We start from the raw sequence: 26,692 nt of genomic DNA on the forward strand, positions 1-26,692 counted from the left end.
GATAAGTGTTTGAGTGTTCACACAGTAAGGAGGCTAGCCGTTGAAAAGCGTGACGCCAATTTCTGATGTTCTGATGTACATGTAAGTCGGTAGCAGTTGCTAGACCATCTACCTAAAAGGTGGTCTGGGATTTCCATGTAGAGCAGCAGTGAACGGGTCAGGCAAAGTGGAACGTCGCTGTTAACTAGGGAAAATGTCTGAGTATGCAAAGCAAGCCTCTTCAATGGCCTGTTGCAGGTCGAACGAAGTGTGCAGTCCATGACAGCGTTAAATGTCAATTCTTTCGAAGCAGCAATGAAAGGCATGATATAAAGGACAATGAGGGCAACGCCACACATCGGCTAGGGATAAAAGTGGCAGTTATGAGACAGTACTAGAAAACTGTAATACTGCTAAATGGCAAGGAAGAAGTCTATAGTCATTTGCTTTGAAAGTGAAAGAGTCTGAAAGAAAGCATATTCCTCCAGTCACACTGGAGTGAACTGTACAATCCACAAAAGCCAAAGTGCTGATGTAATGCCATGGTTCGAACGAAGTGTGAAGTCCATGACGGCGTTAAATGTCAGTTTTTTTTTTTGTTTATTGTTGTTTTTTTTTCGAAGCAGCAATGATGTAGAGCAGAGAACAGGCAAAGCGGAACGTCGCTCTTAACTGGAAAAATGTCTGAGCGTGCGAAGCAAAGCCTCTTCAATGGAATGTTGCTGGTCGAACGAAGTGTGAAGTCCATCGACAGAGTTAAATGTCAGTTCTTTCGAAACAGCAATGAAAGGCATGATATGAGGAAACTGATGTGGGATAAAAGTGGCGATTATGAGACATTACTAAAAAACTGTAATACTGCTAAATGGCAAAGGATGAAGTCTGTAGTCCTTTGCTTTGAAAGTGAAAGTGTTCTGAAAGAAAGCATGTTCCTCCAGTCACACTGATGATAACTGTACAATCCACAGAGTCAAAGTGCTGATGTAATGCCATAATGCGGTTTGTGGTAAGGTATCCATGGGTCTACTGACCAAAATGTATAATGGACAGAGAGTTCGCTAATACGTAGACGTTGGGCTAATCAGACTCCATGATACAGTTCAGGCACTGGCTTATTGCAGGGGCCCTATACAAAATGCCCAATGGGTTGCAGACGCTTGCAAATGTGTTTTGTTTTCGTATGTTTTCGAGGGAATGCTTGTGAGATTGCCGACAAGTGTAGCTGCTGGGTTCGGCTTCCTGGAGTGGCACAGTAGTTTGAAACAGTGCATCTAAAATGAAAGGAAAAAAGAAATGTGAAAGACATCGCTAAGCTGTATGAAGAGCAAATTGCGTGGGGCCACATGTAAGGCCAGACTGCGCAATACATGCAAAGCTGGGAAAACGCTTGTGCAGGATGGCCAAATCAACATGCTAAAAAACGGGGCACGATAATGCATGCGAAACAAAGAGAGCCAGGTAACATGAGCTGCAAACGGGTAAATAAACGAGTGACAAGTAGGTGAATGCTAGCAAAACTGAACTCCTAATAAGTAGTAATTTCAACGCAATAGGTAAGTCATGGCCTTATCATAGCATGAAAACAAAAAAAAGAAGGCGGCAAGATTCGTTGCCAAGTCAACCCTAGCAGACAGAACATGCCAACGAGATGGCAAACATCAGTCTGAAAGGCGATATAGGATGACCGGTCGTTCTCGATCTCCAGCTGTAGTTTGTTTGGTTCTTCTTGTGGCACCACAGCGTAATCCAGGGTAGAAGTAAGGAGAGATCATCGGGTGACATCCAGCAGCTGCGCTTGGTGACACATTAACTGACGGGTGTAACTGGTCTGTAACATCCAATAGGTAGCTGGGAGCAGGTTACGTCCGATTGGTGAGACAACTGTTAAGTAGGCCGCCGATAGGATGCTTTACAGCGAGTTAGCCTTCAGCTTCCGCATATGTATGCTCTGAATTTATTTGCTAGTCTGACTTGATTGTCCGTAAACGCAGGAGTGACATGTTGATACCCATCTAACTCTTCGCTTAACAGTCTGAAAGTTCCTCACGTAGGGGTAGCCTTGAGCTGCCGCATATTTACATGCTCAGAGAAATTGCTAGTCATTGTTGGTTGACCGCGTAAACAGAGTCTTGACTAAATTGAGTCTTGAGTTGAAACTGTACCTTGTTTCGCTTTCACTCAGTCAAACAGGAAATGAGGCCGTGCTGGTTGGAAGGACTCGTTGGTATGCTTGAAATCATGCAGATGTTACTTAAATGGTCGCCTGTGATCTTTGTTCGACATAAAGTTGAGTGACGCTGTGGCAACTTGACACCATGGGCGCCGCCATCTTTGGTCCTAAGACTGAGTTTGTTTTGACGTCACAGGGTCAAGGTCCGTTGTTTTCCCTGTGCAGCTAGCTGTCCTATGACGGGCTACGCACGACTAATTACTATTCTGAATCGGAAACTGATACAGTCGTCGGTCAGTCAACTGATCCTCTTGTCGATTCTTGCTGGACATTGGTGTAGCGTGATACGATGTACGTGATAGGAACTGATGACATCAGGTTTGATGAGGTTTCTGGGCCCGCCACCAAAACAGGCAGGTCGACCGAGTCTGGAGTCGATGTGGTCACTATGACCGTCGTTACGTTCGCTTCTTGACGGCGTCTGGCTGTTGTGTCCTGTCGATTCGCAGTCATGTGAATAATCGCTTATGAAATTCTTGCGGGGCTGGCGCTGGATGGGTACGATGGGTCTGTGAAGACCTCAAAGTGGTCCCTGACTTCAAAGTGGTACCCGTAGTTGTAATTGAACTAAAATTTTACGTAGTCCAGGGATTTTTCCATTCATATATTTGCTTAAAGTTGTTAAACTTTGTAACATTGCCAATATTAATCTGTTATTTTGGTCCTTTTTGATATATGCGCTCACTTTTAATACTTTTTCAAAATTCCGATGCATTTTACAATGCGAAACTGCACGTCCAATTTTTTCACCTGGTTAGGGTGTCTCATATTAGCATCATGGGAGTTTGCGCTGCACACGGCACGGTCGAGACCAGCGACCCACCGATCACTGTACGGATATGCGGATGTCCATATGGCCTAGCAGTTTACTGAGTGAGTACCAGCTCAAACAGTCATTAATTTCAATCTTGTTGCTCGACGTTATATTTCATACTCGCATACAGGCGTTCTGTTTACTGGGTAGCTAGCTCTGCATGGCAGGGCTGTGTGTTACCGGCGTTATACGGCCTCCCACCACATGTGTTGGGAGGTCGTATAACCCACAGCCATGCATAGTCCTGCGTACGGTACAGGTCCGTGTGTTCCCGGCGTGATACGGCCTAGCCCTGCGTACAGGTCTGTGTGTTCCCGGCGTGATCTGGACCGCATTGTCGCCAGTCATCTCCATAGACCGTTGCAGGGCTGTGGTGGAGGCCGTATCACGCCGGGAACACACAGACCTGTACGCAGGGCTTGGCCTTGCTGCGGATCCGTATAGCCCTACCACTATCCCTTTGCTGGTTGTGTTGGGGGAGTGCCAACACAACCAGCAAAGGGAGTGGTAGGGCTACGGATCCGCAGCAAGGCTTGGCCATGCAGAGCTATTTACTGGGTAGTTTGTTTTATGCTACGTTCCGACCATGGTTCCGACGTTCTGTTCCGTATACTTTTACGGAACAGAACATCGGAATGTAGCATAAACTACACTTATACAAACTATCCAGTAAACAGAACGCCTGTGTGCGAGTGCTGATTGTCTTCGTCCAAAATCAAATTACACTGAGCATGGAGGTAGGAAGTCTTTTCCTACCTCCATGCACTGAGTGAACCATAGGGGATTCGATCTCCGATGATGACGATGATGATGATTAAATATTTAAAAATGAAGATAAATAAAAATATATTTGGACTCAGTAAATTTGTTGTTGTTGTTGTTGTTATTGTTGTTGTCGTTGTTGATACTATTTGCAGAAAAGAACAAAGTATGCGCTGCAAATTTCAACACAGCCTAACTATACATGTGCGTCGCAAATTCAACACAGCCTAACTATACATGTGCGTTGCAAATTCAATACAGCCTAACTATACATGTGCGTTGCTGCCTAACTATAGGCCTACATGTGCGTTGCAAATTCAATACAGCCTAACATTACCCAAGGGGTGTCACTTCATTGCCACACACCTTTTTTCAATCGCCAAAAATGCACCTAGCAAGCATCGAAATCGGTAAAATTCGACGTAAGGTCAAAGCACATTAGTCCTTCTCAATCATACTCAAACATTTTTACCTCTTACCGATGAAAAGTCGAGAAATCAGCAGGTTTTTCAGTGCATCTGGTCGTCTCTTACATTCCAGATTTAAAAGACCGCGCGTTATATTAAGTCACGTGGGCGCATTTCAAATCGAACCAATAGCAGAGCCCAAATGGGCCCTACATGAAAACCCGGCAGTAACGTAAGTTTCTCACGTCTTTGGAAAGAACGTTCTCTTGCTATGGGTGAACTGGAACTGTTAAAGTTACCAGAATTTCATACGCAGACGCACGCAGACAGTGTCACCCATAGTCTTCAAAAGACGTAAGAAAATTACATTACTTCCGGGTTTTCACACGCTGGGCCCATCCAGCTCTGCTATTTGTTCGTGCCCACGTGACTTAATATAACGCGCGGTCTTTTAAATCTGGAATGTAAGAGACGACCAGATGCGCTGAAAAAAAGTGTGTGGCAATGAAGTGACACCCCTTGGGTAATGTTAGGCTGTATTGAATTTGCAACGCATAGTATAGTTAGGCTGCAACGCACATGTATAGTTAGGCTGTATTGAATTTGCGACGCACATGTATAGTTAGGCTGTGTTGAAATTTGCAGCGCATACTTTGTTCTTTTCTGCAAATAGTATCAACAACGACAACAACAATAACAACAAATTTACTGAGTCCAAATATATTTTTATTTATCTTCATTTTTAAATATTTAATCATCATCATCGTCATCATCGGAGATCGAATCCCTATGAGTGAACTTGCATAGAACATGGAGGTAGTACTACCTCCATGCACAGAAACATCGCACAATGAATGATGGCCCTGCGTACGATGCTGTGTTTCCGGCATGATATAACGCAGAGCTAGAACTTCTGTACCTCTCTCGGGGGAGGGGGAAGTACTTGTTCAGAGAAGTGGTAGGGGTGTGCAGCCGCAGGTATAAAACCCAGGGCCCATTTTAGACCTGAAATCTCGTTGTTTTAGGATCCCATTTTAGACTTTTATGACTTTGACCCAGGTCAACAGTCATAGCGTCAACATTTTTAAAACGGAAAAAGCAAGTATTTTCCCCGGCAAAGCCTCTACCACTGTAAGCTTATACTGCATTTAGAGCTATGTTGTTGCTGGCCGAGCCATGATTCCAAAAATCATGATGAAATACTAAAAAAATTTTGTGAAAGAAAATGCCTTTCACTCTCACCAAATTTGGTCCAGCTTCTACAAATTATCAGTTATCTGCAATTACAGTCTGAGTGGTGTTTTTTTTAAAGTACAATTCACAACAAACCTCGCTGTTTGTCTGTAAAGCAATACTACTTCATATGGCCATGGTCGACCTGAATAATACTAGGAGCAGTAGAGCCACTTTGGGTGGGTATTTTCTATTGGGCAAAAATCTGCCATATGTAGAGTTCTGACAAATCAGTGACAATATTTTAAAACAAAGTCCATATTTACTTTGGCTTAAGCCAGGGGGTCTTTGTAATGGTTCCCCTGCCACAGAAAAGATATCCCTGCTTATGGAGTGCAGCTCAGAACCCTTCTAGCGAGATGGGAACAGACGGTTGAAATTTGTTCTTGTGTGGCACTCCCCCCATTTTGGACCAAGTTGCTGAAATACCCACCCCATTAGGCGGCACATATACATATTGGCAAGTAATGGAAGTGACCCCCCCCACCCCAGACTGCTCTTTGCCAACTTATATTTTTTTTACCTGTCCGTGGTATTTTTGGGGAAAGGGTTTTAAACACAGTTTGTCAGGAATTTATGATGATAGTTGAAAGAATAGAAATATACTCCAACACCCGACCCTGGCCCACTAAGCCCCAAGGCTGTATCATGCACGCACAGGAAAGCAAATTTAGCACTTGGAGGCAGCCATTTTGTTTCCAGTTGTCTAGTTTCCATGTGTTGAGTTCGTACTCTACATGCCTTGACAATGCTTTCATTGTAACTTAGGTCATTTCACATCATGGGTACAACGTACATTTCAGTGACTTTGAATGACAAAGTTCTTTTACGTCAAGGACTGTGTCATCAGTCTTAACTGATGTCTAGCTGTAAATTCAAGCTGACAATCTAAACTGAATACAGTATGATTGTGCTCATGGAATTTGTGTTCATACACTTTTGTAATTTATTGTGGTTTCAGTCGGATTTGAACTCACAACGTATAGCACCCAGTCACCTAGCGCAGAAGCCATAGACAAAACCGCTGAGCCAAATCCCCAATCTCAGCCTCATGTGTGTTCAGCACACGATTTGAGTCTTTACGGTTACACCTATAGTGTACGCATTTATGTATTTTGTTATGTCTCCATTTCAATACTTACCGTAGTCATAATTTTACATATGTGCTTATACAATGAACAGACCTGCTTTGAGTCGGATTTTAGCTCATATTTGGTGTGTATATAAATACCAAAAAGAGATTATATTTGTGTTTCTTTCTTAATTTGCATACATTTTATCTTCTGATAATGATGACTGGATTGATTTGCTTACTGGTAATAAATTTTTCAATTTTAATCTCTCCAGATAACAGAGTTCTTGGAAATGATGTGGAAAGATCAGAGTTATCACTGCTTGCTGATTTGGACCATGCCTACACGTTTTAACAGGCTGAATAATAAACTGGTGACGTACTCAAAAATTGGCGACCAACAAAAAAAAACAAAACAGTATTTCCCGCACATACACACCATGATCATACCAGAAACAAGCATGATGCCATTTACTTAATGCACAACACACGAATGCCAACTATTTGTTGTAATCTTTATTTTCCTGTCATATGATTATTTTTTGAAAATCTCGGAAAATCTAAAATTATGTTAAAAGTTTGAATTTAAATGCTACTTCTTAGGCTATTGACAGTGTTGTACACTTTTTTGGTCTTTAATGTGTCTTACTTGAAGAAAACCCTTGGAAAACTGAGGATAATTTGAGATTGGTTTTCAACACATTTGCTGCTGTATGGGGCTTTAAGGTTTGGCTGAAACAAAATAGAATTTTTTACACCAAAACCCCTTGTCTGACAGCACTGATATTTGTTATACAGGTTCATAGGGATGATCAAATTGTGAAATATTCAAATTTTGATAAATCCACAATTTTCTATTTTCAGGACAATTTTTAGCTCACATTTGGTATATATGTATATTATACCAAAAAGAGTTTTTATGGTAGGTCAGCGGTATCTACATTTATGTATGTTAGTATGTGCGCATGCTATCTTCGTGCACATCGAAAACTCAAAAACCGCAGCACTACCATTGTAGTATTTGGTGTACTGGTGCACCTGGGGGTGGAGATGTGAATTTGTTCAAATGAAAGTGTCAGTCTTCAAAATATGATAAAGAGGTAAAAAAAAGGAATGTGGTAGAAAACAGAGAAAATCCAGCAAACGCTTAAACTCTGTAACCGCAGTCAAAATTTTGTTGAAACTGTATGCAGGATGTTTATGGTGATTTTCGTTAGTATTGTGGTGAAATTTTCATTTTTAGCTACTATACAATAGTCTATAGAAGCTATTGGGATGGGTATCTGTCCGGCATCCGTTGTCAGTATGTATATGTATGTATGTATGTATGTATGTATGTATGTATGTATGTCTGTTTGTGAGGCGTCCGGTCACTCAAATATCTTGAGAACCGCAGTACTTACTGATTTGCTATTTGTTGCATACAGATGAAAAATATGATTTTGAGAATCTATTTAGTCCCCATGGACACCGTCCGGGGGGACTTATAGGTTTGGTCATGTCTGTGTGTCCATGCGTGCATGCGTGTGTCCGTGTGTGCGTCTGTCCGTTCACGCAGATATCTCAGAGATACCTGGAGCGATTTCATTCAAACTTGGTACAAGGATTACTTCATATGTCATACAGATGCATGTCAATTTGTTTTGTGATACGATCCAATATGGCCACCAGGCGGTCATTGTGTGACAATTTTTTCTTGTACAGAGCCATAACTCAGGCATATCTCAACAGATTTTATTCAAAGTTAGTACAAGGACATTGACCAATGTCATCTATATGCACGTCAATTTGTTTTGTGATATGACCCAATATGGCTGCTGTGCGGCCATTTTGTTACAATTTTTCGTGTACAGAGCCATAATTCAGGCATATCTCAACTGATTTTATTCAAAGTTGGTACAAGGACATGTACATTGACCTATGTCATACATATGCACATTGATTTGTTTTGTGATACGATCCAATATGGCCGCCGTGTGGCTATTTTTTTATGATTTTCCATGTGCTGAACCATAACTCAGACATGTATCAAGCAAAGTTATTCAAAGTTGGTACAAGGACATTGACTTATAGTATACATATATACGTCAATTTGTTTCTCGAAATGGTCTGATATGGCCACATGGTGGCAATTTTGTTATTTTTTTTTCATGTCGAGAGCCATAACTCTGGCAAGTCTCAACTGATTTTATTCAAAGTTTGTACCTGGACATTGACTTATGTCCTACATATACGTGTTGAATTTTTAAACAGTAAGATCAAATATCGCTGCGTGGCGGCGATTTTGTTACCATTTTCTCATGTACTGAGCCATAACTCAGACAAATTTCCACCAGTATCATTCAAAGTTGGTACAAGGACATTGACCGATTTCATACATGCTCGTCAATTTGTTTCACGTCATGTAGCAGTATCATGTCAATTATTGAAGTTTCATAATTAGGCTGATATGTCAAGAAATACTGCATCAAATTTCATGAAACTTTGTATAGATGTTAAGCTCACATTGCTTTAAGAGTGAAAAAGACATTTATAATTGTCATTTTAATTAATTTGTAATTGCATATGTAATAAACTTTCCTAATTAGAGTGATATATCCACAAATACAATGTCAAATTTGATGAAACTTGATACAGATGTTGATCTCATAGTGTTGTAAATACTGCATTAAATTTTGTGAAATATGGTACCGGTGATAATCTATTAGTGTTAGGATAGTATGAAAAAATGTTTTGCAACATCCTGTCAACTAATTCCCAGTTGACTCATTTAATGACCTTTAGCCTTTTAGGACTGTTTCATCAACGATGACTTGTTGAAATTGTGGTGAAATTCTCATTTGTGTATTTTTGGGGCAATTTTTCCAATTTTTGGTCAAAAATTGTTTTTCTCTCAACGTTCTCGTTGAAACTTAATACTCTTGACCCTAGAGTTGTTTTCTATATGATTTCTTAAATTGTGGTGAAATTTTCATCTTTGTATTTTTTTTTGCATTTTGAGGCAATTTTTTGGTCAAAAAATAATTTTCTTTGAAGTAAATTTTCTGATTGCTTTGAAATTTGTTTTGAATGTATCTAGAGGCAACCTCGGTTGAGTGTCTTCAAATTTTTGGTAAATATTTTCATAAAGGCATTTTTGCGCAACTTTTCCCATATTTGTTCAAAAATCATTTTCTCTGAAATCCCTCATCTGATAGCTGTGAAACTTTGTATGCATGTTGCCAGGGGTAAACATACACACACTGTGGCCTGCCACATCAAATCAAATGTGAGCCAAGTGTCATTGATGCTATGTTTTCCATTATTGATTGAAAAATATCTTTCTCTAAACACTACTCGTCTCATACCACTGGCTGATTTGTTCTCAGGGATAATCTTACTGTGATGTTCAAATTATAATAATATTTTCAATTTTGTATTAGTGGTAATGCAGCTTTTTTGACAGTTTTTGAAATGTGCTATCAAAGGTATCCATCTGCATAAACATATGTGTCACAAAAAGTTATTCTCTACATAGCACAGCAGGACTGTATTGGCCATTAGGTAACGTGCTTTTATTTTTGTGAAATTGATGCCCTTTATCTCATTTTTCTGGTTATTGAAAGAAGTTATTTTACTTTATAGAGAAAAACTGCTCTTGTGCTTTACTCTACTGTTAAAATTTATGTACAGTTAAATAAAGATTTTTTTTTGGCTAAATAATGCTTAACGTCCATTTGTATGTGTGTATGAGATTGAGTTTATAAGACAGAGTTACTTGTAGGATTATTCAACATTTCTACTGATTTATCACACATTTGGTATTGTATTGAAAAAATACATATGACACCAAAATGTCCATAAAGGTGTCCACGGAAATTCCACTTGATTATATGCTCCATCTGCTATGTTCAGCTTCTTTTAAGGAAAATCAAAAAGAATTGTTGACTTGAAAAATGTAACAAGCCAGCTGTGAAGTATCAGGTATTAATAGGCTTATAGTACACTTCCTTGGATTTTTGTCAACTTTTAGTATTGAATAAAGAAAATCAGTTTGACTCCAAAAGTGTCCTTTTGACTTCAAAGTGGTCCCCGAAAACTTGGGATGATTTTACGGTCTCTCTGCTGTATTCAACATCGTTTATGTTAAAGAAAGAATGTGTTGACTTGAAAAATGTAACATGCGACCTAGTACCTGTGAAGTATCAGGTATTAATAAAACTATCGTACATTTCCTTGATTTTGTCCAACTTTTAATATTGCATAAGGAAAATCAGTTTGACTCCAAAAGTGTCCTTTTGACTTCAAAGTGGTCCCCGGGAAATTCGAATGATTGTACACTCTGTCTGCTTTGTTTAACTTCTTTTGCGTAATTGAAGCAATGTTCTAACTTGAAAATTGTAACATGCGACCTGTGAAGTATCAAGTATTAATAAAACTACCGTACACTTCCTTGATTTTGTCCAACTTTTAATATTGCTAAATCAGTTTGACTCCAAAAGTGTCCTTTTGACTTCAAAGTGGTCCCCGAAAACTTGGGATGATTTTACGCTCTCTCTGCTGAATGTGTTGACTTGAAAAATGTAACATGCGACCTGTGAAGTATCAGGTATTAATAAAACTATAGTTTTTTTGTCCAACTTTTAGTATTGCTTAAAGAAAATCAGTTTGACTCCAAAATTGTCCTTTTGACTTCAAAGTGGTCCCCGAAAACTTGGGATGATTTTACGGTCTCTCTGCTGTATTCAACATCGTTTATGTTAAAGAAAGAATGTGTTGACTTGAAAAATGTAACATGCGACCTGTGAAGTATCAGGTATTAATAAAACTACCGTACACTTCCTTGATTTTGTCCAACTTTTAATATTGCATAAGGAAAATCAGTTTGACTCCAAAAGTGTCCTTTTGACTTCAAATTGGTCCCCGGGAAATTCGAATGATTGTACATTTTGTCTGCTTTATTCAACTTCTACTAATTGAAGCAATGTTCTAACTTGAAAATTGTAACATGCGACCTGTGAGGTATCAGGTATTAGTAGGACTTTAGTACACTTCCTTGGATTTTTGTCAACTTTTAGTATTGAATAAAGAAATCAGTTTGACTCCAAAAGTGTCCTTTTGACTTCAAATTGGTCCCCGGGAAATTCGAATGATTGTACATTTTTTCTGCTTTATTCAACTTCTACTTATAATTGAAGCAATGTTCTAACTTGAAAATTGTAACATGCGACCTGTGAGGTATCAGGTATTAGTAGGACTATAGTACACTTCCTTGGATTTTTGTCAACTTTTAGTATTGAATTAAGAAATCACTTTGACTCCAAAAGTGTCCTTTTGACTTCAAAGTGGTCCCCGAAAACTTGGGATGATTTTACGGTCTCTCTGCTGTATTCAACATCGTTTATGTTAAAGAAAGAATGTGTTGACTTGAAAAATGTAACATGCGACCTGTGAAGTATCAGGTATTAATAAAACTATAGTTTTTTTGTCCAACTTTTAGTATTGCTTAAAGAAAATCAGTTTGACTCCAAAATTGTCCTTTTGACTTCAAAGTGGTCCCCGAAAACGTGGGATGATTTTACGGTCTCTCTGCTGTATTCAACATCGTTTATGTTAAAGAAAGAATGTGTTGACCTGAAAAATGTAACATGCGACCTGTGAAGTATCAGGTATTAATAAAACTATCGTACACTTCCTTGATTTTGCTCCAAATTTTAGTATTGCTTAAAGAAATCAGTTTGACTCCAAAAGTGTCCTTTTGACTTCAAATTGGTCCCGAAAACTTGGGATGATTTTACGCTCTCTCTGCTGAATGCGTTGACTTGAAAAATGTAACATGCGACCTGTGAAGTATCAGGTATTAATAAAACTATAGTTTTTTTTGTCCAACTTTTAGTATTGCTTAAAGAAAATCAGTTTGACTCCAAAATTGTCCTTTTGACTTCAAAGTGGTCCCCGAAAACTTGGGATGATTTTACGGTCTCTCTGCTGTATTCAACATCGTTTATGTTAAAGAAAGAATGTGTTGACTTGAAAAATGTAACATGCGACCTGTGAAGTATCAAGTATTAATAAAACTACCGTACACTTCCTTGATTTTGTCCAACTTTTAATATTGCATAAGGAAAATCAGTTTGACTCCAAAAGTGTCCTTTTGACTTCAAATTGGTCCCCGGGAAATTCGAATGATTGTACATTTTTTCTGCTTTATTCAACTTCTACTAATAATTGAAGCAATGTTCTAACTTGAAAATTGTAACATGCGACCTGTGAGGTATCAGGTATTAGTAGGACTATAGTACACTTCCTTGGATTTTTGTCAACTTTAGTATTGAATAAAGAAATCACTTTGACTCAAAAGTGTCCTTTTGACTTCAAATTGGTCCCGGGAAATTCGAATGATTGTACATTTTGTCTGCTTTATTCAACTTCTACTAATTGAAGCAATGTTCTAACTTGAAAATTGTAACATGCGACCTGTGAGGTATCAGGTATTAGTAGGACTTTAGTACACTTCCTTGGATTTTTGTCAACTTTTAGTATTGAATAAAGAAATCAGTTTGACTCCAAAAGTGTCCTTTTGACTTCAAAGTGGTCCCCGAAAACTTGGGATGATTTTACGGTCTCTCTGCTGTATTCAACATCGTTTATGTTAAAGAAAGAATGTGTTGACTTGAAAAATGTTACATGCGACCTGTGAAGTATCAGGTATTAGTAAAACTATAGTTTTTCTGTCCAACTTTTAGTATTGCTTAAAGAAAATCAGTTTGACTCCAAAAGTGTCCTTTTGACTTCAAAGTGGTCCCCGAAAACGTGGGATGATTTTACGGTCTCTCTGCTGTATTCAACATCGTTTATGTTAAAGAAAGAATGTGTTGACCTGAAAAATGTAACATGCGACCTGTGAAGTATCAGGTATTAATAAAACTATCGTACACTTCCTTGATTTTGCTCCAAATTTTAGTATTGCTTAAAGAAATCAGTTTGACTCCAAAAGTGTCCTTTTGACTTCAAATTGGTCCCGAAAACTTGGGATGATTTTACGCTCTCTCTGCTGAATGCGTTGACTTGAAAAATGTAACATGCGACCTGTGAAGTATCAGGTATTAATAAAACTATCGTACACTTCTTTGATTTTGTCCAACTTTTAATATTGCATAAGGAAAATCAGTTTGACTCCAAAATTGTCCTTTTGACTTCAAATTGGTCCCCGGGAAATTCGAATGATTGTACACTCTGTCTGCTTTGTTTAACTTCTTTTGCGTAATTGAAGCAATGTTCTAACTTGAAAATTGTAACATGCGACCTGTGAGGTATCAGGTATTAGTAGGACTATAGTACACTTCCTTGGATTTTTGTCAACTTTTAGTATTGAGTAAAGAAAATCAGTTTGACTCCAAAAGTGTCCTTTTGACTTCAAAGTGGTCCCCGAAAACTTGGGATGATTTTACGGTCTCTCTGCTGTATTCAACATCGTTTTGACTTGAAAAATGTAACATGCGACCTGTGAAGTATCAGGTATTAATAAAACTATAGTACACTTCCTTGATTTTGTCCAACTTTTGGTATTGAATAAAGAAAATCAGTTTAACTCTAAAAGTGTCCTTTTGACCTCAAGATGTCCCCAAAGACTTGTGATGGTTTTACGCTCTCTGTGCTTTATTCAATATCGTTTATGTTAAAGAAAGAATGTTTTGATTTAAAATTTTAGAATTCCTGTTTTTTCAAACTTTTAGTAAAGAATAAAGAAATCAGTTTGACTTCAAAAGCGTCCTCTTGACTTCAAAGGTGTCCCGTGAAAATTCGGATAATTTTACGCTCCGCCTGCTGTATTCAACCTCTTTTAGGTAATGTATTACTTCAATCACGTCACTTTCTATGGTAGGTATTGGATATCTTTGTAAAAAAAAATTAAGAAAAATACCCCCTAAAATATTGGCCTCGAGCCCTATTTTGGTGCATTTTACATCTGTGCATTCGTAGCACAATGCTGAGGCCTATAGGTCGCATTCGTGCCAAGGAATATTGCTTCAGAAACGCTGCTAATCTGTCCATAGACCTTTTCTGTAGTTTACTACGACACCAAAGAGTTTTTTATTTACTTCGCAAAATAATGAAATAGCTTAGTCTTTGAATAAATGAACATGTACCTACTTTATCTCTGACTATCTATGACTCATCTCCTACTTCCGTTAATTATGTTGAATGTCGCAACATTTAATTTCAGCCGTTTTTAAGAGCCGTCGACTGTTTGACAGACCCAAAGTATTCAATTACGCGAGAGGGCAAACGTTGCAGAATTCGTGGACGTCGGCTCACGGGAAAACCGTTGAAAATACATGTTTATATTATTGAGGTAGCTGGCAGAAGTAGACAATGGGTCGTGAACTGACCAGTGTTATAGTACCGGTCGAAGTAAACTACCAAAAATGTCTATGGGCTGGCTTGTGGCGATGAATTTTTGACCCGCAAGTGCGATTGATACGCCACAGCACTGCTGCAAATTGTATTTCATATCCGTTTATGTATTTAAGAGCAGCGATTAGAATGACTGCCAAATATCGATATGACTTCAAATGAGTCATTTTATAGATAAGTCATGATTGACATAGACACTAGCCCTCCCCATTGTTAATTCTGTGCTCAGCCCTTATTTTGTACATTTTTCCCAACTTTAGGTATTAAATACTAAAATAGCAGCTGATATTACATCTGAAACGTCCGTGTGACAACAAAAGCGTCCATTATGCGGTAGGTGTCGTCAGACTTGAGTTTAACCCCCTATCTTACCGGACATTGAGGATGGGGACCACTTTGAAGTCAGGGACCACTTTGAGGTCTTCACATGGGTCGGATTAAGCGGTCGAACGTGATAGAAAAGCCGGGCTCAACATAGGCCAGAAAAATGATCGCCATGGGCGGTATATGGCCAAGCAAAGTCAGTTACTCCATGGAGGTAGCTCTATGGTTACTCACAGTCAGCCTGCAACTTGTCCAACGTACCGACGAGCTAGAGATTGTTGGAAATTAGGCAGAGTAAATTTAAGAGTCCGATGTCTTATGGTTGAACTCGAAGATGTGCCGAAGTCCCACGTCTTTGGATGTGGATGACGATGAGGAGGGGATGACATCGACGTTGTTCGAACGTAGGGCGCCGCCATCTTGGATTGTGTTGTTTACGTTCTGGAGTGGAACTTTGGGAAGTGACGTCAGACAGTTCATAGCTGACTTAGTGGCCGCTGGTCGGAGTTGCTGTTGCAGGATATTGAATAGCGTCTTGCCAATCTGCAGCTGCGTAAACATGGCAGTTGTTACATAACTATCTTCTTGGTAATGTTGGCTTGGGACGGCGCTGCCCGCCGAAATGCTGGCAAAGGAACCATTGCAGACAATGGAACTTCAGAAGGAGACCTAGTTCCGAACTCGGTTTGAATGCTAGGACCGTTATTCGCGGATCGCGTGAGGCCGATCAGAAGGATTGTGAGTAATACTACGTTAGTACCGCGGACGTGCTCCGTATTCACAGCTAGAATATCCAACGTGCACTAGCAGCGGAGCGGGACATGGATCAATGGCCGGCCTTGTGTAGGGCTGAGCGCGGGGTCTCGAAGCAGGCTGAGCATTCGGACACTGAGATCTCTTGGCTGTCTTTGGACGTCCTTTGGCTGGCATGATTGTTCGAAGGAAGGGATCGTAAACGATTCCGGACGTAGAGTAATAGGCTGAGCTGGTATGGCATGAACCCAGCGGCTGAATGAATGAATGAATGAATGAATGAATGGGAGCGATGAGACAAAGGCTTGATATGTAGTGTCGTGTGCAAACGTGGATGATTGGCTGGGAAGGAGGATTGATAACAGTCATGGGTAGAAGAGCCGATCGGCTAAGGGGACGACAGTGAAGATGTAAGGAAGGCAGATAGCTAGGTGTAATCACAAAACACATCTGTGATAAAACACAGATTCCACTATGCAATTAACTGAGTGCCCACTCATTAAATCGCAGCCTGATGTGAAAAGGCAAAAACAGTAAATACTGTGAATATCTGCACTTAAATCTTCACATAAACTCTTGTACACAGTAGTTAATTATAATGCATAGGAGTGAATGTTTACAGTTGTGACATAATATGTCCTCTGTAATATTATCAATTTTGAAAATGGCGGGAAAGAAGTATGACTGTTAAATTTGAATTTGTCAAATTTTTCGCAAAGGAATGCTGTCCTAATACAGTAAATGCCAATATCTCTACAGAGGGTAGAATTCTGAAAAAAGGGAAAGAATAGGGAGACATTTGACGTCAACACATTTCAATGGTTATAGATAGTAGGGATTTAACGACAACATTCTATGATTTGTAAAATTGTCATTTCACAGAACGAAAAAAAATTGGAATGTGGTGGTAAAGCGAACAACCAAAATCAAGCGCAAGGCAGTGTTCAATTTCACCCGTACTATACAAATTGCAAATCTATCTCATTTAAGTCAGTACTCTATCGTACGATGCTCTATAATTAACATATTGTAACTACGTACTATGGAGTCGTTTTCTTTTTCATAGTCTCGAGGGTTTAGTAACACATGATTACTTTTTAAAAACCGGGTTAAGTTTTAGTTTAAATGTCTAAGCAGTTCATATAATGTGCTGTATTGGGTTATCTGATGACCAATTCAGGTTGAGTTTGCTATATTTGTTTCGTGTTACATATAGAATCGAGTACATGCGCTGACGTGACGGCAAATCAATATAATGTCGACGTTGGAGCGATATCGGCATAGCATAGCAGAATGCACCAAACATAGCTTTACTGGAAATTATGCGTACTGCGAGGACAAACCTTGGTGATAATAAGATCGACAGTCCATTTCTTGGCTCACGCATGTTATTGGGAACTGCCATTGCTTGATGAAGTGAGTCTGCCAGAAGAACGTAGCGTTCACTATTTATTCTAAGAGTAAACATATCAAAATGCTAAATCGTATATGAACTGAAAACGATATTTCTTCGTGCTCATGACGTTATCAGTGACGCAGCACGGTATACATCGAAATATATGTTATTTGAACGACTTTTCAGAGCATGGATATTTAGCTGCCGTGTATACATCTTTTGTAGTCTCTTTATTTATTTATTTTTAAATTTCCAAACAAATGTCATTAAACGTTTAGTCGGTGTTCCTAGTGTAAATTGCGACGCTCATACGAAAAGGAAAGCATATTCCTTTTTGCTTTTTCCTCGGTATTGTTAATTTTTGTTTGATACAAACACCTAATACTTGCAGTGAACGGTCGGTGTCAAAACAGATGAATATTATATAAACCAGCCGAGAAGAAAAATCAAGGGTCGTTCTATTGTGTCATTGTGTTATGTTCATGTATGTCATGCAAAGTGTGATAAACTGTCAAGTTTTTAGCTTTTAAACATGTAAAATCAGTAATTGTATAGTTGGCAATTGATTTCAATCCTTCATTTGAAAACGATAACAATGATCATTGCTACTGTTTGGCAGACAAAATGTAAGTTTAGACTCCAAAGACTTTGAATTTATCTTGTGACACAGATGAGAACAGAAATATGGAGTAAATGCAAAATAAAATACTAAAAAAACCAAACATGTGCCTGGTTTAGTTCGAAGAAGAGTATAAATAACCTAACAAAATAAAAGATATATATAATGTTTCAAATGAATGACTGTGTCCCTTTCAATGGAAGCTTTCATTACCATTAAGGTTGAGCTGCATGTTGCCAACAGAGTTTTTTCAAAGTAATATTTCTCATCAAAGATGACAAGAAAAAACCCTCATACCATATATTGTCAAAAATCAGAGACTCTAAACTTTAGTATGGGTGCAGTAGTTTACTCAAAGGATGAAATAGGTGTATATTTGGGGTAAAAAATCCTCAATTTTGGTATTAATGATAAAAATTAATGTAAGTCAAAAACTTGACGTAATTTTCTGAAATGTAATATTTCACCTAAAAGAAGAGTGTATGTAGAAAAAAAAGCGAATATTTTATTTGGCATTGTACGTCTATCCTTATTCTAAAATGGTTACTTTAAAGACTGACATTCTAAAAAAGTGATAAAAATCATGATAAGCAAAATTGAAATGCTTCTTATTAAAAATGCAAATACTTTTTTTCCAAACGAAATAATCCTTTTGTCATATAGCATTTAAAGAACATAATGTAAAAAATAAAGAAAATTTGACCCAGCCAGAGTATACTTAAATTCCTTGGAAATTTTGAAATTGGAGGGAAAAGAAGCCAGGAAATCGGGTGATTTGCATACATTTTCATCAATTAACACTTCTTTATCGAGTAAATTCCGACTGCTTGAAAAGCTAAGCTAAAAGGTTAACCCAACTAATATTTTAATCTTGGGTCAAGAAGTTAATTAAAATTGAATAAATATTTGCCAAAAAAAAAAGATTTTTGAGCAACATATGCTGAGTTGGGTGCAGCGGCCCCTTAAGCTGACATATTAAAGCAGTGCTCGAACGTTATATGTATCTTCTTTTGCAACTTTAAATACAAACATTCTTGCCTTTCTATGCATTCTATAGAGAGCGACAAGAGCAAATTAGAACATCGACTTACAAGACAGGTATATGGTCAATCAGTATCAACAGTACAACAGTCAATGGTATGTAGATTTATGCAATGCACTTTTGTAATCATTGATAATTATTTTAATAGTTAAGCTGCTCATTGCTACTGATTTTCCTGCACGCCAAAAGAAATACAAAGGAGGTCTTGTCTCGCAATTTTAGAGACTTTGAGTATATGGCTTACAAGAAAGCTCAGCTTTTAATAAATGTTGTTGTTTTGTTCCTGGACACCCCTTCAAAAACACCCGACGAGAGTTACTATATTTATCATCTGGCAAAAAGCCATGGCAACTTGTTCGTATAGCATAAGAAAATTGCATCATAATGCTTTCAGCGGTACACTGATTACCCGTCTCCTTTAGGAAGCTGGTCTCACTGGCTTTCCAAAGCACGTAACCACTCTTTAAGAACTATGGCAGCTACATGTCTGTATGATACTGATATAGGTGAGTAGTTAATCTGCGAAAAATTTGGCGCAGGAGTGAAGCCGTTCGATACTACAAACGTAATTCTGGAGAACAGGAAAAGTTACGGCTGAACGTAATTTGCCGCTAACGCAAGTGACGATAACGGAAACAAGCATTCCGAACAAGCAATTTTTCGCAATGTGCGGTACGTCATTTGGACATCAGTATTGGTTGCATTTCCCTCTACCTTACTTGAACTGTTCTTCACCCTTAAATTTGAAATTAGCGCCACTGTTGGAGATTGGTTATTTTAACAGCAACCTTTTGCTTACTTACACTGGTGATACATGTAACGCTAATGATACTTGTTTTGAAATTATGATAAATTCGGTGATATTGAATCTTAACGTGTACAAGGAAAGACATATAAATATCACTCAAGGTTTTTATGAGCGATTTTCGACAATTAAAGAACCAGTGCATTGAAATTCCATGAAGATATCGATACGCCTAAAAATATTTTCAGTCGCTTGCAACTAGCGCAGCCAAAATACGCAAAACTAAGCAGCAAGAGTCTAATACAAGGGGTAACAGGAAAGAAAAGAAAATCTCACAGGAAAAAAAGTTTGTCATCGTAAGCAACTGTTCTTTAAAATGGACATTGAGCTATCAACTACCAAGAATTTCGGATAACAGACTGAACATACATACGGTCCAATTCTTAATTTGAAATGAGAACATGAGAACGTCATTCAATACCTTTAATGACACCGAATAGAGAACTTAACATCACGAAATCGTCAGTGTTAAAACAAAAGGCATTGTATTAGGCTCAATTTGCTATATTTCGTAGTGTTGAGGGTATAATATGTACCACTTCTTGTTTTGCCATAAATTATCATCAACATCCTATTGTCAGTTATCTATCCTGCTATGCGGTATCTGTAATGCATTGCACAGTGTCGTGCCAAGCAGTTATTGTCTGCTTTATTCGAGACGTAGAGTGAAACGTATATCAATTTGTCACTTTTTTATTAGGTTATATTTTATTAGCTTAGCATGAAATGTATTCTTTTAGGTTTCTTTTTTATCACAAAGTGGGTTATCCGATGATATCAATGTGATTCTTTTTAATTTTGTTATTATTAGCTTACCGTTAAATATATAGCGTTTTTTATGCCAAAGTGGGTTAGCTGACGATAAGTATTGATCAGTGGTACATATCGACTTCATTTATGTACGGGGTGATAATCATGCATGCACGTCATGGCAAATTGGTTAAAATGACTGTGAAGAGCAATAAACAATATCATTATGATAGCAATTTTAAGGGTTTTTTTTTTTGTCGGGCGGGGCAGATATTCGTTGATTATTCTGGAGACATGGATTGCGGTAAAAAGGATGGAGGTTGAAGTTAATTTTAAAACGGGGATAGGGGAAGTTGAGCCAACCTAACAAATTCAAATAAATATACATGTCCTTTTTCAACACAAGGCAGGGGTGCTCCATGCCTGTCGGGGAGTGATGAAATTGTATGGGGGAATTTTCCAGGGCAGGGGGAATCTACAAGTTATTTTCGCCACAGTGAAGGAGAGCTCAAAAAATTCACAGGGGGAAACAAGCAATCGAAATAATCGAAAAAAGGCAAAAATATGTTGGGAGAGGGCAAAAATGAAGTTTGAGTGCGAAAGGGTAAGTTGAAGAATTTTAAGTTTGAGGGCAAATTATAAACAGCTAATCAATTACCCACTAAACTCAAATAAGTCAAATAACATTATTTGTATGCACAATGTATCTTATCATAATAAGGACCCTTTAAAATTGCATTGTTCACTTGCTTCACCTTATTATTCGAAGAACAAGAACGCGCTGTTTGTAATCTTCCGTTATCATTTTATTTTACAAGACTTTATTGGTCTTTCTGCTGTTTTGGGAGAGTTCATTTTGACGATTGCTTTTATAGATGAATCAATTCACAAACGTTCGAACAAATAGTATAGAAAGGGACATATATACAGAGTATGTGTCTTTAATGTACAGATACTATTCTCTGAACAGCAGCACAACATTAAGAAATAGAACGTATTTCTAAAAATATACCATATACAATCAATGTTGAACATTTACCTACTCTTTGCACATGCTCATAAGTCCTTTCAACACAAAAAGGGTTTCTTCATATGTCGAGTATTGTAATGTAAATTCATCACATGTCATTATTTAACAGAGTGCATTTATGTCTTCGGTCAAAAATGAGATGTGTATCTGGTGCTCTGAAAAGAGAATGAAAAGCGATATTGTATGGAATTGAAAATGTCTGATCCAGCCGTGAAACTCACACAATAAAGTACTTCTCTCTTTTCGTCACCGAAACAAAAGTATTTTTCTTGCGTTCTGTAGGAATTTTTCAAAGTGCCGTTGATTTAACACGACGAAAAACATTTTCAAATTTCCGAATAAGTTAGATTTCATGATAGTTTTACAGGAAAATTACAAAAGGGTACTAAATATCTCTTTAAATTCATAAATATTTGAGAAAATAACTGCATGAGCATTTGCAAATCACTTCCTCCTATTTTTACCACAAGACAAATGATTTACATCATTTTCTGGTTGCAAAATGTAGTAAATTTGTGCTATGGAAATAATCGGGTTTTATCTTACTCATTTACAAAGCACTACCTTTCACTTTGAAATTCAGATTATTTTCTGTACTCTAATCCAGGTTATAATTCTAGCGAATATCTCAGTATGCGATAAATGATCAAGGAATTACAGCTGAAAAAACGAAACTGCAAAAGCTGCATTGTAAAATTGCATTGTTCACTTGCTTCACCTTATTATTCGAAGAACAAGAACGCGCTGTTTCGTAATCTTCCGTTATCATTTTATTTTACAAGACTTTATTGGTCTTTCTGCTGTTTTGGGAGAGTTCATTTTGACGATTGCTTTTATAGATGAATCAATTCACAAACGTTCGAACAAATAGTATAGAAAGGGACATATATACAGAGTATGTGTCTTTAATGTACAGATACTATTCTCTGAACAGCAGCACAACATTAAGAAATAGAACGTATTTCTAAAAATATACCATATACAATCAATGTTGAACATTAACCTACTCTTTGCACATGCTCATAAGTCCTTTCAACACAAAAAGGGTTTCTTCATATGTCGAGTATTGTAATGTAAATTCATCACATGTCATTATTTAACAGAGTGCATTTATGTCTTCGGTCAAAAATGAGATGTGTATCTGGTGCTCTGAAAGAGAATGAAAAGCGATATTGCATGGAATTGAAAATGTCTGATCCAGCCGTGAAACTCACACAATAAAGTACTTCTCTCTTTTCGTCACCGAAACAAAAGTATTTTTCTTGCGGTCTGTAGGATTTTTTCAAAGTGCCATTGATTTAACACGACGAAAAACATTTTCAAATTTCCGAATAAGTTAGATTTCATGATAGTTTTACAGGAAAATTACAAAAGGGTACTAAATATGTCTTTAAATTCATAAATATTTGAGAAAATAACTGCATGAGGCATTTGCAAATCACTTCCTCCTATTTTTACCACAAGACAAATGATTTACATCATTTTCTGGTTGCAAAATGTAGTAAATTTGTGCTATGGAAATAATCGGGTTTTATCTTACTCATTTACAAAGCACTACCTTTCACTTTGAAATTCAGATTATTTTTCTGTCCCTCTAATCCAGGTTATAATTCTAGCGAATATCTCAGTATGCGATAAATGATCAAGGAATTACAGCTGAAAAAACGAAACTGCAAAAGCTGCATTGTCAAACCTTCATTTTTTCAAAATATTTTCCCATATATGTCTTTTTGCCATGTAATGCAGTAAAATTTAAAGAAATAATTGCATTCAACGAGTTCAATCCCAAATTTACACCAAGATGCTAGTTCAACATTCATAAAACTATTGTGAAGTTTTAGCAAGGGTTTAAATAGTAGCCAAATTTTACAAACATTGTTAAATTTGATAGATCTACTGCTAACTATCAACTTCAGGATATGGCTAAATAGGGGTGTATTGACATCTTGGCTACGGGATTTTTGTACAACAAGTGTTGGTTCAAGCGAGGTGAATGAAAAATCAATGATGTTTAACATTGGAAAATTACATTAATTAGGAACACAAAGTTTTTCCTTTGAAAAAAGGGTCATGTTTATACCTTGTGTTTAACTTTTATGAAAATACATTATAAATCTTAACTGTATTACAAGCAATTAATGGGCAAGAACATATTGCACTCATGCAACGTGTCAATGAATAGCATTTGTAAAAACTGGTTGCATGCCAACCACACTCAACAAGAAAAAAAACTGCTGTGCATTTATTGAAAAATTAGCGATTAAAAAGATCAGTAGTGTGTGTGTTTGGTTTGCCAGAAAAGTCCAATCTACAAAAAACATAAAAATGGACAAAATGCTTAAATGTCTGTATTTAGACTATTTTCAGGCATAAATGGACCCTCCGCATTCAGTTCTGTGATAGAACAACGATAGAACCACGAAATATATCGACAGGGTATTACAAAACGAACAGCGATAGGGCCGCATGGTGATAGTATTTATGGCACAACTATGAATAAACAAACCTATAACAGTACGAAGTCTAAACACAAACAGAGGTAATTTACTCTGTGCAATACTCTGCATTCTGTTGTACTCTGACAATTCTGTTATTATAAGTAGTCTACTTAATGTCATCTACGGCTGTGAATGATGTTCTTGTATACCTTCTATCTCTAGTTAAACTTCAAAACAGTTGTAATGGTGCAGTTTTGAAAGAGTCTAATCATACATTTTGTGGCAATAATCATATGAAAAAAAACAGGATATGATAGTAAAAAAAATCGAGCTGTTTCATTGTTCATGTAGTGCTCGAAACTAGACTTGAAAAAAACCCGCAAATTTTACCTAGTTGGGCGCGATGTTTTTCAACAAGGAATTTGCAAGAAAATTTACAGGTTTGACGACATCCCCGGGGACTTTAATATGGCTAAAGACAGACAGATCGGTATCGAGCGGTCGATATAATTTTCTGCTACTGTATAGAGCGGAAAACATAGGAAAGGGGACATTTTGGAAGAGCACTTATTTTCATGAACGTTTAACAAACGCTAAAGACAAACCTTGCGCATGACAGATTAGATTCTAATCGAACAATTTTAGATTTTATAGACTATATTGGTCTGAGAATCGTCCGCATGTAACATGTACACTAAACCATGGGTAGAAATTATATATTAAGAGGGAAAGTGTACAACGTAAAATATGTTGGCCCTAGTACAGAACCTTGGGGAGCAATAACTGTAAAATAACAGCTTATGATGGAATCAACAGAAACACCTTGTAAACGACATGTCAAATATGACCGGGGCTACTGTAGGGCTGGACCGGATATACCAAATCGATATTCTAATCTATGAAGCAAAATCTCATATTCAAGAGTATCTGTGCTCAATAAGTTTGCCCTTTCAATGTGGATGGTGCGTGAATTATGGCGGGTGAATAATATGTCATATCTCTTCTCTCCCTTTCGTTTTCCTTTCACGTATAATGATCCAAAGTAGTCCACTGCGCTGTTGGCGAATGGTGGGGCTGGTTTAACAAGTGTTTTTAGTAGATCTAACATGAGCTGTAATTTGGCAAGTCTCCACAACTTTCTGCATCTTACACGTTTTCTTATGTGGGAGCTCACGGCGGCTGTGCATGCACTCGTTTGAAACCCAGACGAACGTATGTCATTCATTGTCATAACACATCCTGGATGGATATTATTCTCATGGTAATGATACCTCATCAACCTTTTGATATGGATTAAGGTAGTGGAGGGAGCTCATCTTTTACAAAGGAGATTGAAGGTTTATTGCTTCGTCCTCTTCTTTCTCTTTGGCGGACGGAGTCGGGATATCTTCGTCGAAAGTTTTCCTTTGTACAATTTTATGATGAATGAATCATTCTGCCTTGCGCATTGATTTGACTGGCATAAGGTCGCTTTCAGTTTTTGCTTCAGGTTCTCCTTATCTTCGTGTGGTGTTGTGTTTTTTTCGGATATTTTATGCTGCGCTTCTGTAGTTTCTCTCTAAAACTGCATATAGGCTGCATTAGCTCTCTTAAAAAGTATTTTTATTTAGTCAATACATCGGTATAGTCTCCATTTGCTTGAGAAGCGAGGACTGTCCTTTCCTTCTTTACTTGAGGATCTTCAGTATCGAGTTTAGGTTTTTCTTCTGTCATCTGCTGCAGATCGATATCAGTCACCATATGTACTGGTAAATAGCTCGTCTGCCAAGTCTACTGGATTTATCTACTTATCTTAGTATTAACGTGTCTCCATGGGTCTGGTGGCGAATGTTTTCGAATCGGTTGAACTCGATTTGCTACAAAGACGTGGAAACGCTTTGCAACATTGTTGATGTAGCCCAAAACCGCCTTTACTCTCGATATAATGTAAGTGTAGCTGTCATCTCCGTACTGTAGGCTGTCTTTCAGGAAAGCACCAACTATGGCTGTATTACAGCTGCTGTAAGCTCCAACTGTGGGACTGTCACTGGTCTGGTTGGAGCCACTATGGGTTTTCCAATGACGAAAACAACTTTTAACTCTGTCTTTTCATCAGTGAGTCGCAGGTAACAACACTGACCATATCCATAATGACTGGCACCGGAGAAATGGTGTGTTTATACTCTCTTCAACTTACGAAGTTGTTAGGCTTAATACGTTGCCGTGTCAGTGTTTCGTACTTCAGCTGGACTTGAAACTGTAACATGTCAGATTCGACACACCATTGCACAACCAATGTGCCTCGATCGGTAGATTCTGGCAAGGGAGATCAATGGTTCGTATGTCCTTAGGTCGATGATCTCCTTGCTGTTCGATATGTATTTGTGCAATTTGAAGCCGTCACTCTCACACAGTTGTCGGCTGCTTTCAATCAGGGCAATTGTCTCTGTTGGATTTTGGACTGACTTCAAACTATCATCGAGAGTAGAAATATTTCTAACGGAGTCGGCATCTTTACAACGGTCCCTTTCATAGACGTCAGCTGTCGTCTTGAGGGGGAAGTTTACACCGCGTGAGGAGGACGTTGCTCAAAACATGTTCACTCTTATTCTTTATTCGCTTGGCTCTTGATCAAAAATGTTATTTTCGTACGGAAGATATC

The sequence above is a fragment of the Ptychodera flava genome, chromosome 3, assembly GCF_041260155.1.
Source record: "Ptychodera flava strain L36383 chromosome 3, AS_Pfla_20210202, whole genome shotgun sequence".
In the NCBI taxonomy this organism is placed as follows: Eukaryota; Metazoa; Hemichordata; class Enteropneusta; family Ptychoderidae; genus Ptychodera; species Ptychodera flava.